A 12,311-nucleotide genomic window follows, 5' to 3' on the forward strand; every position below is an offset into this window, starting at 1 on the left:
GGAGGAGGAGCCTGTTTGCCACTCTTCCTACCTTTGGTAGAAGGGAAGGATTGCCTGTGAACAATGGCAGGCTTAGCTGGCTAATTTCTCTGAAATTTAGGCACAGGAAAGACAAACACATGTTTAAGCTCCTGTAAGGCCTTAGCCTTATCTTGAAGGGACTTAGACAAACCAGCAGCAGCTTTCCCCAAACAAAAGCTTAGACTCCAGAGGAGCATCCATCAGCTTAGCTTTAGTATCATCAGGTAGAGGTTGAAGCCTAAGCCCAGAATACCTCCTCATCACTGAACTAAAAGCAGCAGCCCTAGAAGAGGAATCTGCTGCATCATAACTACAATTAATAGAATGACGTATGACTTGAGACGAAGTCCCTAGCAAGGAAAGAATAAAAGTTTTATCTTCAGAGTCTGAAAAATCAGAAATAAGTTGACAGGTCTGAGAAAGAAGAGCCAACACAAACCTAGACATATGGGTTTGATAATTAGTACCCCTAAAAGCTAGGGTAACAGAAGTATAAACCTTCTTACCAAACCTTTTCATTGTTCACTGCCCTTCTCAAAAGGCAATAACTTGTGCAAAGGAAGCAATTGAAATGGCTTATCAGAGGCCACAGAAACTACAGAGGAGATAAAAGCAGGACATTTATATAGGAAAGAACAATCCTCAGGCACCCTATAAAACCTGGCAGGCTTCTTGGGAGCAGTGGGCAGAGAGTCGGGTGCATGAGAAGCAATGGAAAAAGCATCCAGCCAGAACAGGAAGAATAGCCACAGGTTTATGAGATTCCAACTGCAGCAACTCTTTCATGGATATCAGAGACCTGAGCATAATCCCACTTAAAAAATCCATCATCCTAGAGAGTGTGTCCCCAAAGGAAATTGTCTCAAAAGGAACATCTGGACTAACAGATTCCTTCTCCTCTGACCCAAAGTCCAAAGGAGAAGGAATTTGAGTAGAATAAGTCAGGGATTTATTATTAGAATCTGACTCATCCTCAGAAGAATTCTCTTCTCTATGCCTTTTAAGGAAGTAGAGGACCAAGGAGGAGCAGGAACCAAAATCTCTTGGGAGGTTTTAAGGACATTAAAGCAGTAAATAGCCCCTGAGTGAAGGCCTGACACATACTTTGTGGATCCCTAGGAGTAGAATAAACATGTTTAATTAATTGTTTCTTTTTTAAAGCAACTTCCTCATCAAAAAACTGAGAATGCTCAGACCTGGGACAGCAGTCAATAACCATAGTAGGAACTTCTACTCCAACAAACGACTGAGGAACTCCCCTAGGACCCTTGAAAAAAAATCAACCGTGGTTCCCCTGAACATACAAGATGGATGCCTGCAAAGCCTCTCCAAATGTGTTGCCAACCAGACCCTCACTGGCCTCCGACATGGTCCCAGTAGAGTAATCAGACAACACAGCTGGGCAAGCCTCCAGGTTTGTAATGACCTCGGGAGAAACACCTGGCAGAGGCTGGACAGTGTAAGATTCCGGTCATACCTTTTTCACATTCTTCTTCCCTAACGGCTGACACTTGGGACAGGAGATTCCTTCCACTGTATCTTTAGCCAGAAGCTTAAGAAGCTGGTTGTCAAGATACAAGGAAAGAGAAGAAAGTCTACTGTGAAGGGTTTTGGAACAAACACCTGACAAATAGAACAAGACGTATGGTCATGAGAAGCTCCTAGGCAAAAAAGACACTTATCGTGGCAGTCTTTATGGGGAATCTGTCTCCCACACTTGCATTTACCCTTCCTGGATGACATTAACCTCAAGGAGCACTACAAAAAACCAAGAAGGAACAAATATGCCAACACAGCACTTATCTACAACTGCAAAGTAGTCAGCAAGCAGGCATAGATAGCCTCTGGAGAACTAAAATGCGTTCAACTGGCAGAAACAGACACAGTAAAACAGACCAATGGTGAAAAGATACTTTTGGAACTGGCAGCAAAGAATTTCTGTTTATGGTAGGCCTGAACATCATCTTTATGCCCTACACTATGCAAGGAGCATTTGGGTGATGTTAAGCATACCTTTTAAATAAGCAACTAGTAGTTGCTGGTAGACTGCCCAGACATTTGGGCTTCCACAGCAGGAAGCCCATATGGTAAAAAATACTGTAGCAGTGAATGCAAGGACATCATGGTTTACAGGCCATGCTGCTTTGCCAGGGATGGTCTTCACCTGTCACCACTAAGCTTTTGGATATTGGTCAAAATATTATCCACCCATATAGTGCCTTTTTTAGGCATTGCCAAACAGATAGACCCTCCAGCATACCAAAATCTACTCAGGATAGGCTAAAGGTTTTACTGCATAGTGCCAGGAGTCTCAACAAGAAACTGCACTCCCTGAAAGTTCTCCTCACCCTGGAGAATACTGATGTCTGTGCAGTTACTGAAATATGGTTCAAAGTAACAGAAAGCACGCTGGCAGTGCATGGCTATAATGCCTTTCATACATTCCAACCACTCACTGAACATGAAAGAGCAAAAGGGGGAAGTGTATCTATCTACATAAAAGATAAGCACACTTCAAGACTGGTTGAACAAGATGACATGCTTCAGCCACTCCATGTCCAACTAACCATGGGAAAAATCCATTACTATATTCTTGCTAGCTACAGGTCCCCCACCAGGAACTAGGAAACCCATACATCATGCCTGAAGTTACTTGAATAGCTCACCATCCAGCCCAATACCATACTCCTGGGTGATTTTAACTAACCCTCCATTAACTGGGAAGCATATATGACCACTAACATGCAGGTCCAGAGTTTCTTGACTTTGTAAACTCAGATGGTATGGAGCAGCTAGTCTGCACTCCCACTAGGGGTACAAATATTATAGACCTGTTACTCACACATATAGGAGTGTGCTGCACCTCCCCAAGTATGATATCCTCATTGGTTAGATCAGTTCACAAAGTGATCTCACTTGAAATAAAGAAAAAAACTAGAACCCCCATCTAACCCCAACAAGGCAAACTTCCTCCTGTTCTTTGGTGATAACTGGTGGAGGAAAGGTGGAGGGTATATATATATATATATATATATATATATATATATATATATATATATATATATATATATATATATGTATATATCCCTTCCAGAAAATAGGTACACAAGTCTCATGACCGTGTTAGGCTGTCTCATAACGTGTGTGCACAAGATTAAACCGAGCAACTGTGAGGTTCATGTTCGATGCACAAGCATTACTGCTGCTTGTCCTTCCCTTCTGCCACACCATGTTCCTACATGCTCTTTCCATAGTCCCTTCTGCAGTCACAGTCAGAATACTTAATGAGCTACTCATTACATATACTTGCATGGCTGCATTCATTGACAATGAGCATGATGGCTAATCATTCACTCACAGTAAACAGAGGAAGGATAGCAGCGATTGTGGCCACAGTGTTTCTGACTGAATCCCAGGGATTACTTTACCCTGCTTGTTTTGGCCATATGTTTTGCTGGCAAGTTTGTCTGTCCTTTGAGAGTGTTTGTGAATTCATTAGTGGTCTGCCTGGGAAACCACATAATCATTACAGACAACTGCTACAGTTTGGATAGTCATGCCAACAACTAGTTTGTACTGTCATTCCTCTTTCTTTTTGCTTCCTGCATGAAACATATTGTGGTATTACTTCCAAGAAACACATCAGCATTTGTGAAGACTGCGAAACAAGTTTTGTTCTACCATATTTCAGAGTTGTTTATTCGTAGTGACTGTGTCACTGTTGTATGGTTTTTAGGTGATAACATGGTCTTTAATTAACAAGTTACCAAATAGAAAATCAAATCAAATAAATAAATAATTATACCTCAGATGACTTCTTCTTTAATCTTCAATAAGATCAAGGTCCCATTTTACAAAAAAAATTTATTTTTGTAAGAGTGTCAGTTAATGCTTGTTCTATATCACCTCTTGAAATTTTTATATGAAGCGTTTCATATATTCATAAGTTCATAGGTTCATACTAGGCTATCTGCCCTAGGGCATTTATAAGCCTAGCCAGAGTGTGTTTGGCTTTCGCCACCCATTTTAAATGAATTTTGCTATGCCCTTTTTCAAAGTTAGTATACTGTGCCTCTGTCTAACAGTGACACAGAAGTGATACCTGGGGTAAACCTACTATCTCCCATCCACTCATCAAGATTCCTCTTGAAGAGAGTCAATGAGGGACTCTGCCTAACCTGGACTGGGATTTTATTCCAGAGTGAAGGGAGCCTCTGGGTTATGAATCTGTCCCTCCAGCATGTCCTATTTATTTCAGTGCTGAGGTTCAAGTCTCTCGAGCGCGTAGCTCGATGGGATTTGGATTTTCTGAGGTGCAGCATGTCCATTAATTCCGGGTTGGACATGGCTTTATACGCCAGGCACAGATCGCCTCTGAGCAGGCGGTATGCCACTGAGTAGAGCTGGAGTTTCTTTAACCGGGCAGCATATGGCATCTGTTTGAGCCCTTTGATCCTCTTGGTGAGGTACTTTTGGGGTCTTTCCAGTTGCTGCAGGTGTCTGGTAAGGTACATCCCAAAAGGGGCATTGTACTCAATTATGGGCCTGATGAGGGATGAGTAAAGAGGCACGATGACCTCCCCTGATCTAGATGTGAATCCCTTCATGATTAGGTGGGCTATATAAAATGTTTTTCTAACCACTTTGGCCACGTGGTTGTCAAATGAGAGATTGCTATCAACTTGGGTCCCCAGGTCCCTAATTACTTCTTCAATATTTAATGGATTACCACCTATGTGGTAATTTGTGGGGACTTTGTTTTTGCCAAAGGGGATGACTATACACTTTTTGGCGTTTAGCTTGAGGCCGTGGCTCTGGCACCAGTTGTCTGTTTCTATGAGGCCCTTTTGTAGGATGCTTGTGTTGGCTGGAGAGTCTATTATGGCGCCCAGTTTGCAGTCATCTGCGAACTTGGTCAGCCACAGTCCTTCCGTGTTAGCCTGTACCTCCGAGAAATATATACCGAACAAGAGAGGTCCCAGGACTGAGCCTTGTGAGATGCCACTTGTAATTGGTTTGGAGTCTGACATGGCTCCAGCAATTCTAACCATGTGGGTTCTGTCCTTGAGCCAGTTTGCAACCCATCTAGTGACATAGGGGTTTATATTTAAGCTGGTGAGCTTATCTATAATGCCCGAGTGGGGTATTGTATCGAAGGCTTTTGCAAAGTCCAGGTAGGCTGTGTGGACCACCTTCCCCTCGTCAATGGCCTTGGTGACTGTTTCAAAGAAATTGACCAGGTTTAAGAGGCAGGATCTGCCCTTAACAAAGCCGAACTGGGTAGGATCCAGTATCTGTAGGTCCCCAATATCTTTATTTATGAGGTCCATGATGATCCTTTCCATAGCTTTGCAGAATAAGCTAGTCAAGCTTATGGGGTGATAGTTTCCAGGATCCGTTGGGGCACCACCTTTGTGGAGAGGGACCACTGTTGCTGTATGCCACTTTTTGGGTACATATCCTGTAGTAAGGCTGAGATTGAACAGTAGTTTTATGTTTGGGTTTAGTTCTTCTTGGAGTTCATGTAGGACGCAGCCCGGGACACCATCTGGTCCCATTGATGCTGTGTTTTTTGCTTTGGAGAGGGCGGCTCTTACCTGAGCATCTGAGATGTCAGGGGGGCAGAACTCTGCTGGGATAGATATTTGCCCTTTTGGTGGGGAAGGGGGGTAGTTTGCGCTGAACCTGTCAGCTAGGATGTTGGCAATGTCTGTGGGTGTGGTGTATTTTTTGTCATTTTGGACTAATTCTGAGCATATCTGGGAATTCCCACTCAGGTTCCTAACATAACTAAAGAAAGCATTGTGATTATCCTTAGTGTCCTGTGCAATTTTTCTCTCGAAGCTGGCCTTAGACGATTTTATGAGTGCCCGTAGTTTTTTGCTAATACTGATCAGAGATGCCTTCCCTTTTTAGGATTTTGCTCTATCATGTAGTAGCTTCCTCCTTCTATTGTATAGTTTGTTTATGGCTGGGGTCCACCAGACAGGACGCCTAACTTTGGAGGATTGGGTCTTGGTTTTATTTGGGATTGCATGATCCATGCATTCCTGAAGGTGTTCATAGAATGCGTTTATAAAGGATTCTGCGGTCTGGGCCATATTTTCCACAAGCCCGGGGGCTTTGAAGGATTCCACCTCTGTTTTGAGGAGTGTGAAATCTGCTTTAGGGAAGTTTTTCACTGTGGTTTTGTGGGCAGGGGCTGGGGTCGGGATGTGAATATCTAGTGAGATTAATGTGGAAAATAAAAATGATACTGAACACCACGATGAAATAAAAACCTCTGCACAAGAATAACAAGTCCATAAACGTATGAGAAATAAAATAGTTATGTGCAGAAGTTACCTAGGCAGTCCATGGTGAATTATGGTTTGAAAAAGCTGAATAGCGAAAGCGCTCACCTGTTTCTACAATAAACTGCAGCTAATAACTTTTATCTAGAGTTTTGACTGAAGAGTCTTTTTTTGGAATCTTGGATTTATTTGGAGCTGATTTGGAGCTGAATTGGTCTGAAGAGACAAAGAGTTTGGTGTTATTTTGAGTCTGGACTTACTTTACCTGACATTGTTGTTCCATGGACTGCCTAGGTAACCTCTGCACATAACTATTTTATTTCTCATACATCTAGTGAGATTAGTTTATGGTCTGATCTTACCAGTGAGGGATACACTTTTGGTCTGGAGCATAATGTTGGTGATGATCAGGTCCAGTATGTTTTCCCCTCTTGTGGGAGTGGCAACAAGTTGTTCCATAGCATTTGAGTTTATAAATTCTAGGAACCTTTGGACTAGGGTGTTGGAGCTAGAGTAATGCTCCCAGTCTATGTTAGGGTAGTTGAAGTTGCCCACTATAATGGTGTTTGGAGAGACCTTTATATTTTCCAGTGTTCTCAGGAAGGCCGAGTGGGGTTCCTGGGTTTGGGAGGGTGGTCTGTAGCAGGCTATAAATTGGAAGGCAGTTTTACCCACTGCTAGTTGCACATGGATAGTCTCTGATGCTTCATGCTGTGCCACCAACCTGGAGGTGTGGGTATCTTTGACGAATATTGATACTCCCCCTCCTTTTGTGGTTCGGTCCAAGTTTTGGGGCCGAAAAACATGGTATGAGGTATAACCTGGTAGTGCTGGGGTGCTCTCGGGAGCCTTGAACCAGGTTTCTGTTACTGCACAGATATCGATGTTCTCCATGCTAAGGAGAGTTTTGAGTGCATGCATCTTGAGGTTTAGACTTCTGGCGTTGAGTAGCATTACTCTTAGTTTCTTATCCCTTATGATACCTATGGAGGTGGGTTTGTCTTTTGAGCCTTGCCTAAAAAAGGCACTATGGGGGTGGGAAGAGCCTTTGCCAATATCTGAAAGCCCAGGGGTGACAGGTGCAAGCCGTCCCTAGCGAAGCATCGTGGCTTTTCGAGCATGTCATCCCAGGCAGACAGGCATTGGATCCCCTTTGAATGACACCAATACTTAAGCCAATTGTTGAAATTGATCATCTTGTCTTCATATTGTGGCATCATTCTTGGTGACGGTAAGATGCTACTCAAGGTCAGGGTCATACCGGCCTGGGCTACATGCTCAGAGAGCTCCTCTATGTCTCTTTTCATGTAGTCCAGGGAGGTACGTCTCAGGTCATTCACACCAGCATGGACAATGACTGAGTCATATTTGTACTTGCCTTGGAGTGACCTGAGGGCTTGTGTTATGTGGCGGATCCTAGCACCCGACAGGCAGCTCACCATGACCTTCTCCTTGTTCAGCCTAGTGAGCGGGATGTCAGTGTGCCTGACGATAGAGTCACCTATTACAAGTGTATCAGGTGTGTTGTTTAGCCTTAAGGGCTGTGACTGTTCAGCACACTAGCTTTGTGAGCTATGTGTTGCATGTGTTTTGTTTTGGGGTAGCAGTTGCTTGGGTGTCTGCTTTGTAGGTCTCTGCTGCTTAGGCAGATTTTTATTTAGAGCCTCCGAGTATGTTTTTGCGTGTTTATGTGTTTGGTTTGCTGTCGTGGTAGACTGGAATTGTAGTGAGTGTGGTTTCCTTCTCCTCCTGACTGGTTACGCCAGTACTGAGTTGAGAGAGCTTAGCCTCCAGTTTGGCTATATGGTTGCATCTCTCACATGTGTTGGAATTTGTTGGGAGGAGGAGAGGGTTGTCTGTGTACATGAGGCAGTTGTAACATTGCCTCAAGATTCCCAGATTCACCAGCTGGACCGAAGAGGAGATTGACAACTGACCTTTGGACATGCTAGAATAGTATTGGGAATTCCTTTATAATTGAAAAAAAGGGCCAATGGGGAACAAAGTACTCAAGGGGAGTTTTGTGAGGGTGTAGTGCTTTTAATTTGTTAGTGCTGACTTATATAATTGCTTTAGTGAGCAAGTGCCAGGCTTTAGAGTGGGAATAGGGTGTTTATTATGAGAACTAGATCAGTTCTAAGGGAAAAAGTGAAGAGCAGACTTTGTGGAGCCGAGAATGGTTTAAACCCAATTAAGCGGCGCTGCCCGATGCTGCGCTATGCGCAAAATCACGCAAAGCCATGGTAAAGCAGGTTTTATACAGGGGGACTTGAAAGAGCTACAAATTGGCCCAAAACGGCCAATAGACTACCAGATTCTTGTGCTGGGAACACTCCTCCAGGGATAGATAGGCTGCTCCAAGCTCCCCACTGCCACTGGTGAACAAAGAAGCCTCCCTTTATCCAATAAAGGAAATAGGCAACACAGGAACTTTCCAAAAGTCCAGAATACAGCAAAGCCTGTATTTGGACTACTCTAGGTCAGGAAAGATGGGAAACAAGGATATTTTTTTTTTTTGCAACAAACAGCAGAAAAATGCAATAAATATGTAACACAGGCTAGCGCACTTGAGTGTGTAGCCTCAACAGGTAAATGCAACAAACAGGACAAACTTTAAATTACAAGCGCAAAAGCGCGCTAAAGCTGGCTTTAAAGCAAGGCGTTAGAAAGAGATAGGAAATGGCCCAAAATGGCCAATAAGCTACAGGTCACTGGGCTGGAACCACTCCTCAAGGGACAGATAGGCTGCCCAGAGCTCCCCACTCTCACTGGTGAACAAAGAAGCTTCCTCCTATCCAAATAAGGATATGGGCAACACAGGAACTATGACACAGCCCAGAGATCAGCAATACCTGAAGACTGGACTATTCTAGGTCAGTAAAGGTGGGAAACAAGGATTTTTTTTTTTTTTTTTTTTTACAAAGTAGCAGAAATTAGGTACAGAAACACAGTAAATGTTTTAATTCGGCTAGCGCACTTGAGTGTGTAGCCTACCAGTTAAACTAAGCAAAAACAAACTTTAAAAGTGCAAAAAACTCAGAAATACAGGCAGGAATGCAATAAAACAACTTTGCAGAGCTTATTTAGTTAAAGAAACAGAGAAGTCTATATATAGAGAAAAGCAGCTAAAACACACAAACACTTCAGATGCAGTGCAACCTAGAGCACTTGAGTTGTAGCAATATTAAGGCAATGAGCTAATGACACTAGACTGGGAGGAGTGTCACAGATCAGATTTACATAGGGACAGGCAACTGCAAAGCCACCAAGTATAAGAGCAAGACACCAACTGGGAGGGAGGCTGGGGACAATAGCCTACAGACAGTAGCACTCGAGAAAGCACAAACAGATAAAGATTTGTAAAGATACAGAATGCTTTTAACTGCAGACAAATCAGTTACTTGTGCAGATTAGTTAATAGCAATAAAATACACTCAAAGACTAAAAAGCAGACAATAAAAGTGCTATATATTAATTGTTAAAAACAATAATCTGTATAAATAATCGAAAAAAAACAAGATACTTATATATCTCAGCTAACAGCTGTGGTCAACAACTTATCCACTCTGCTCAGTGTGTATAGACAGAAACTCTATCAAAGTTAGGGCTTAAATACCAGAAGAACAACTTTTTTTTTACAAGAACACAAAAGAACCAGCCCCCACTCAGCAGATAACACAATCTAGCAAAGTTAAAGAGGCTTCAGCTAGAAACAATAGCCTACAGACAGTAGCACTAGAGGAAAGCACAAACAGATAAAGATTTGTAAAGATACAGAATGCTTTTAACTGCAGACAAATCAGTTACTTGTGCAGATTAGTTAATAGCAATAAAATACACTCAAAGACTAAAAAGCAGACAATAAAAGTGCTACATATTAATTGTTAAAAACAATAATCTGTATAAATAATCAAAAAAAAAAACAGGATACTTATATATCTCAGCTAACAGCTGCGGTCAACAACTTATCCACTCTGCTCAGTGTGTATAGACAGAAACCCTATCAAAGTTATGGCTTAAATACCAGAAGGCAAACTTTTTTTTTACAAGAACACAAAAGAACCGGCCTCCACTCAGCAGACTATTAACACAATCTAGCAAAGTTAAAGAAGCTTCAGCTAGAAACAATAGCCTACAGACAGTAGCACTAGAGAAAGCACAGACAGATAAATATTTGTAAAGATACAGAATGCTTTTAACTGCAGACAAATCAGTTACTTGTGCTGATTAGTTAATAGCAATAAAATACACTCGAAGACTAAAAAGCAGACAATAAAAGTGCTATATATTAATTGTTAAAAACAATAATCTGTATAAATAATCGAAAAAAAACAGGATACTTATATATCTCAGCTAACAGCTGCGGTCAACAACTTATCCACTCTGCTCAGTGTGTATAGACAGAAACCCTATCAAAGTTAGGGCTTAAATACCAGAAGAACAACTTTTTTTACAAGAACACAAAAGAACCAGCCCCCACTCAGCAGACTATTAACACAATCTAGCAAAGTTAAAGAGGCTTCAGCTAGAAACAATAGCCTACAGACAGTAGCACTAGAGAAAGCACAAACAGATAAAGATTTGTAAAGATACAGAATGCTTTTAACTGCAGACAAATCAGTGACTTGTGCAGATTAGTTAATAGCAATAAAATACACTTGAAGACTAAAAAGCAGACAATAAAAGTGCTATATATTAATTGTTAAAAACAATAATCTGTATAAATAATCGAAAAAAAACAGGATACTTATATATCTCAGCTAACAGCTGCGGTCAACAACTTATCCACTCTGCTCAGTGTGTAGGTGTTTTTTGTTTGTTCTTCCACTTTCTAAGCAGACCATTGAAATATTTCATGACATTTAATTTTCAGTGTTCCAGATGCTTTCACATTCTTGCTTTTCTCATTTTCATGGGCTCTGTTTTTCCTACATGAGACAACTTACTATCAGTATCCAGCTAATGTTTTATGTAAACCATTATCGGGGCCTGCTCTCATGATAGGCTTTTGATTGATATAATCGACAATGTTTATGCATTTCTGTACCATTCTAAATAGTTTTTACAGAATGGATCAAAGCATACCTCCCTGCAGCCATGATTTGTGCATAACCCCTCCTAAAACAAGTTATTTCTGTACCTACAAGTCTTATCAAAATACGTATCACTCAGAAGCTAATTTCCAGCTTCCAGCACACCTTATAGCCTGACTTCTTCTTTTACCCTTTGCAACAATGGGAAGTAGGTACACTCACCTACTTCTGGAAAACCAAGTTTTTTCATTTCTTTCAGTACTGATCCTATCTCTCATATACTGTACTGACTTCTGTGCTACAATTTTTTGCCATGTTGTAAATGCATTCCAGTCACTGAAGGCATTTAATGTAGCAGGTGTTTTTGATGGCATGCTTCAGTACTCTTCAACTCTGTCTAGTTTTATTTATTTGTTGACATCATTGCATCAAGGAGATTAAAAAGATGTGCAAACTGAACAGGCATGTATAATGCTGCAAGAGTGAGGGAAGGGAGACACTTGTTTGTGTAACTGTAATGTACTACAGTTATACTGCAACTTATCAGTGTTCTGAAAGTGAGGCATCAATCATTAGTTATTAGGTGTTTGAAAATATGTTTTCTATAAACTGTGTTGCTGCCTGCAGTGGGGAAGATAATGAAATAATTTGCTGGGCCCGGCTAGTCCTGTATAATACACCAGCTGAGATTATTAGACTGAGTGGGAATGCGATTGCCACTGCATTGTCTTGCAAACTTTTGGAGAGAAATCCTAAATTTGTTATTCATTTCACTCAGGTTAGTATAGCTTATGAATTGAAATGCAGTGCTGTTCTCGTGGAGCTTTGAGTACAAATTTTACTGATCTAGATAGCTTATATTTTGTTACATAATATTGCTAAAAGGATTATGCGTGATACTGCAGTTTAGGTGATAAGGAAATACTTTAAGTTTAAGATGAGATATATTTGTAATAACATAGGA

The sequence above is a fragment of the Protopterus annectens genome, chromosome 2.part2, assembly GCF_019279795.1.
Source record: "Protopterus annectens isolate FY-2018-M chromosome 2.part2, PAN1.0, whole genome shotgun sequence".
NCBI lineage: Eukaryota > Metazoa > Chordata > Ceratodontiformes > Protopteridae > Protopterus > Protopterus annectens.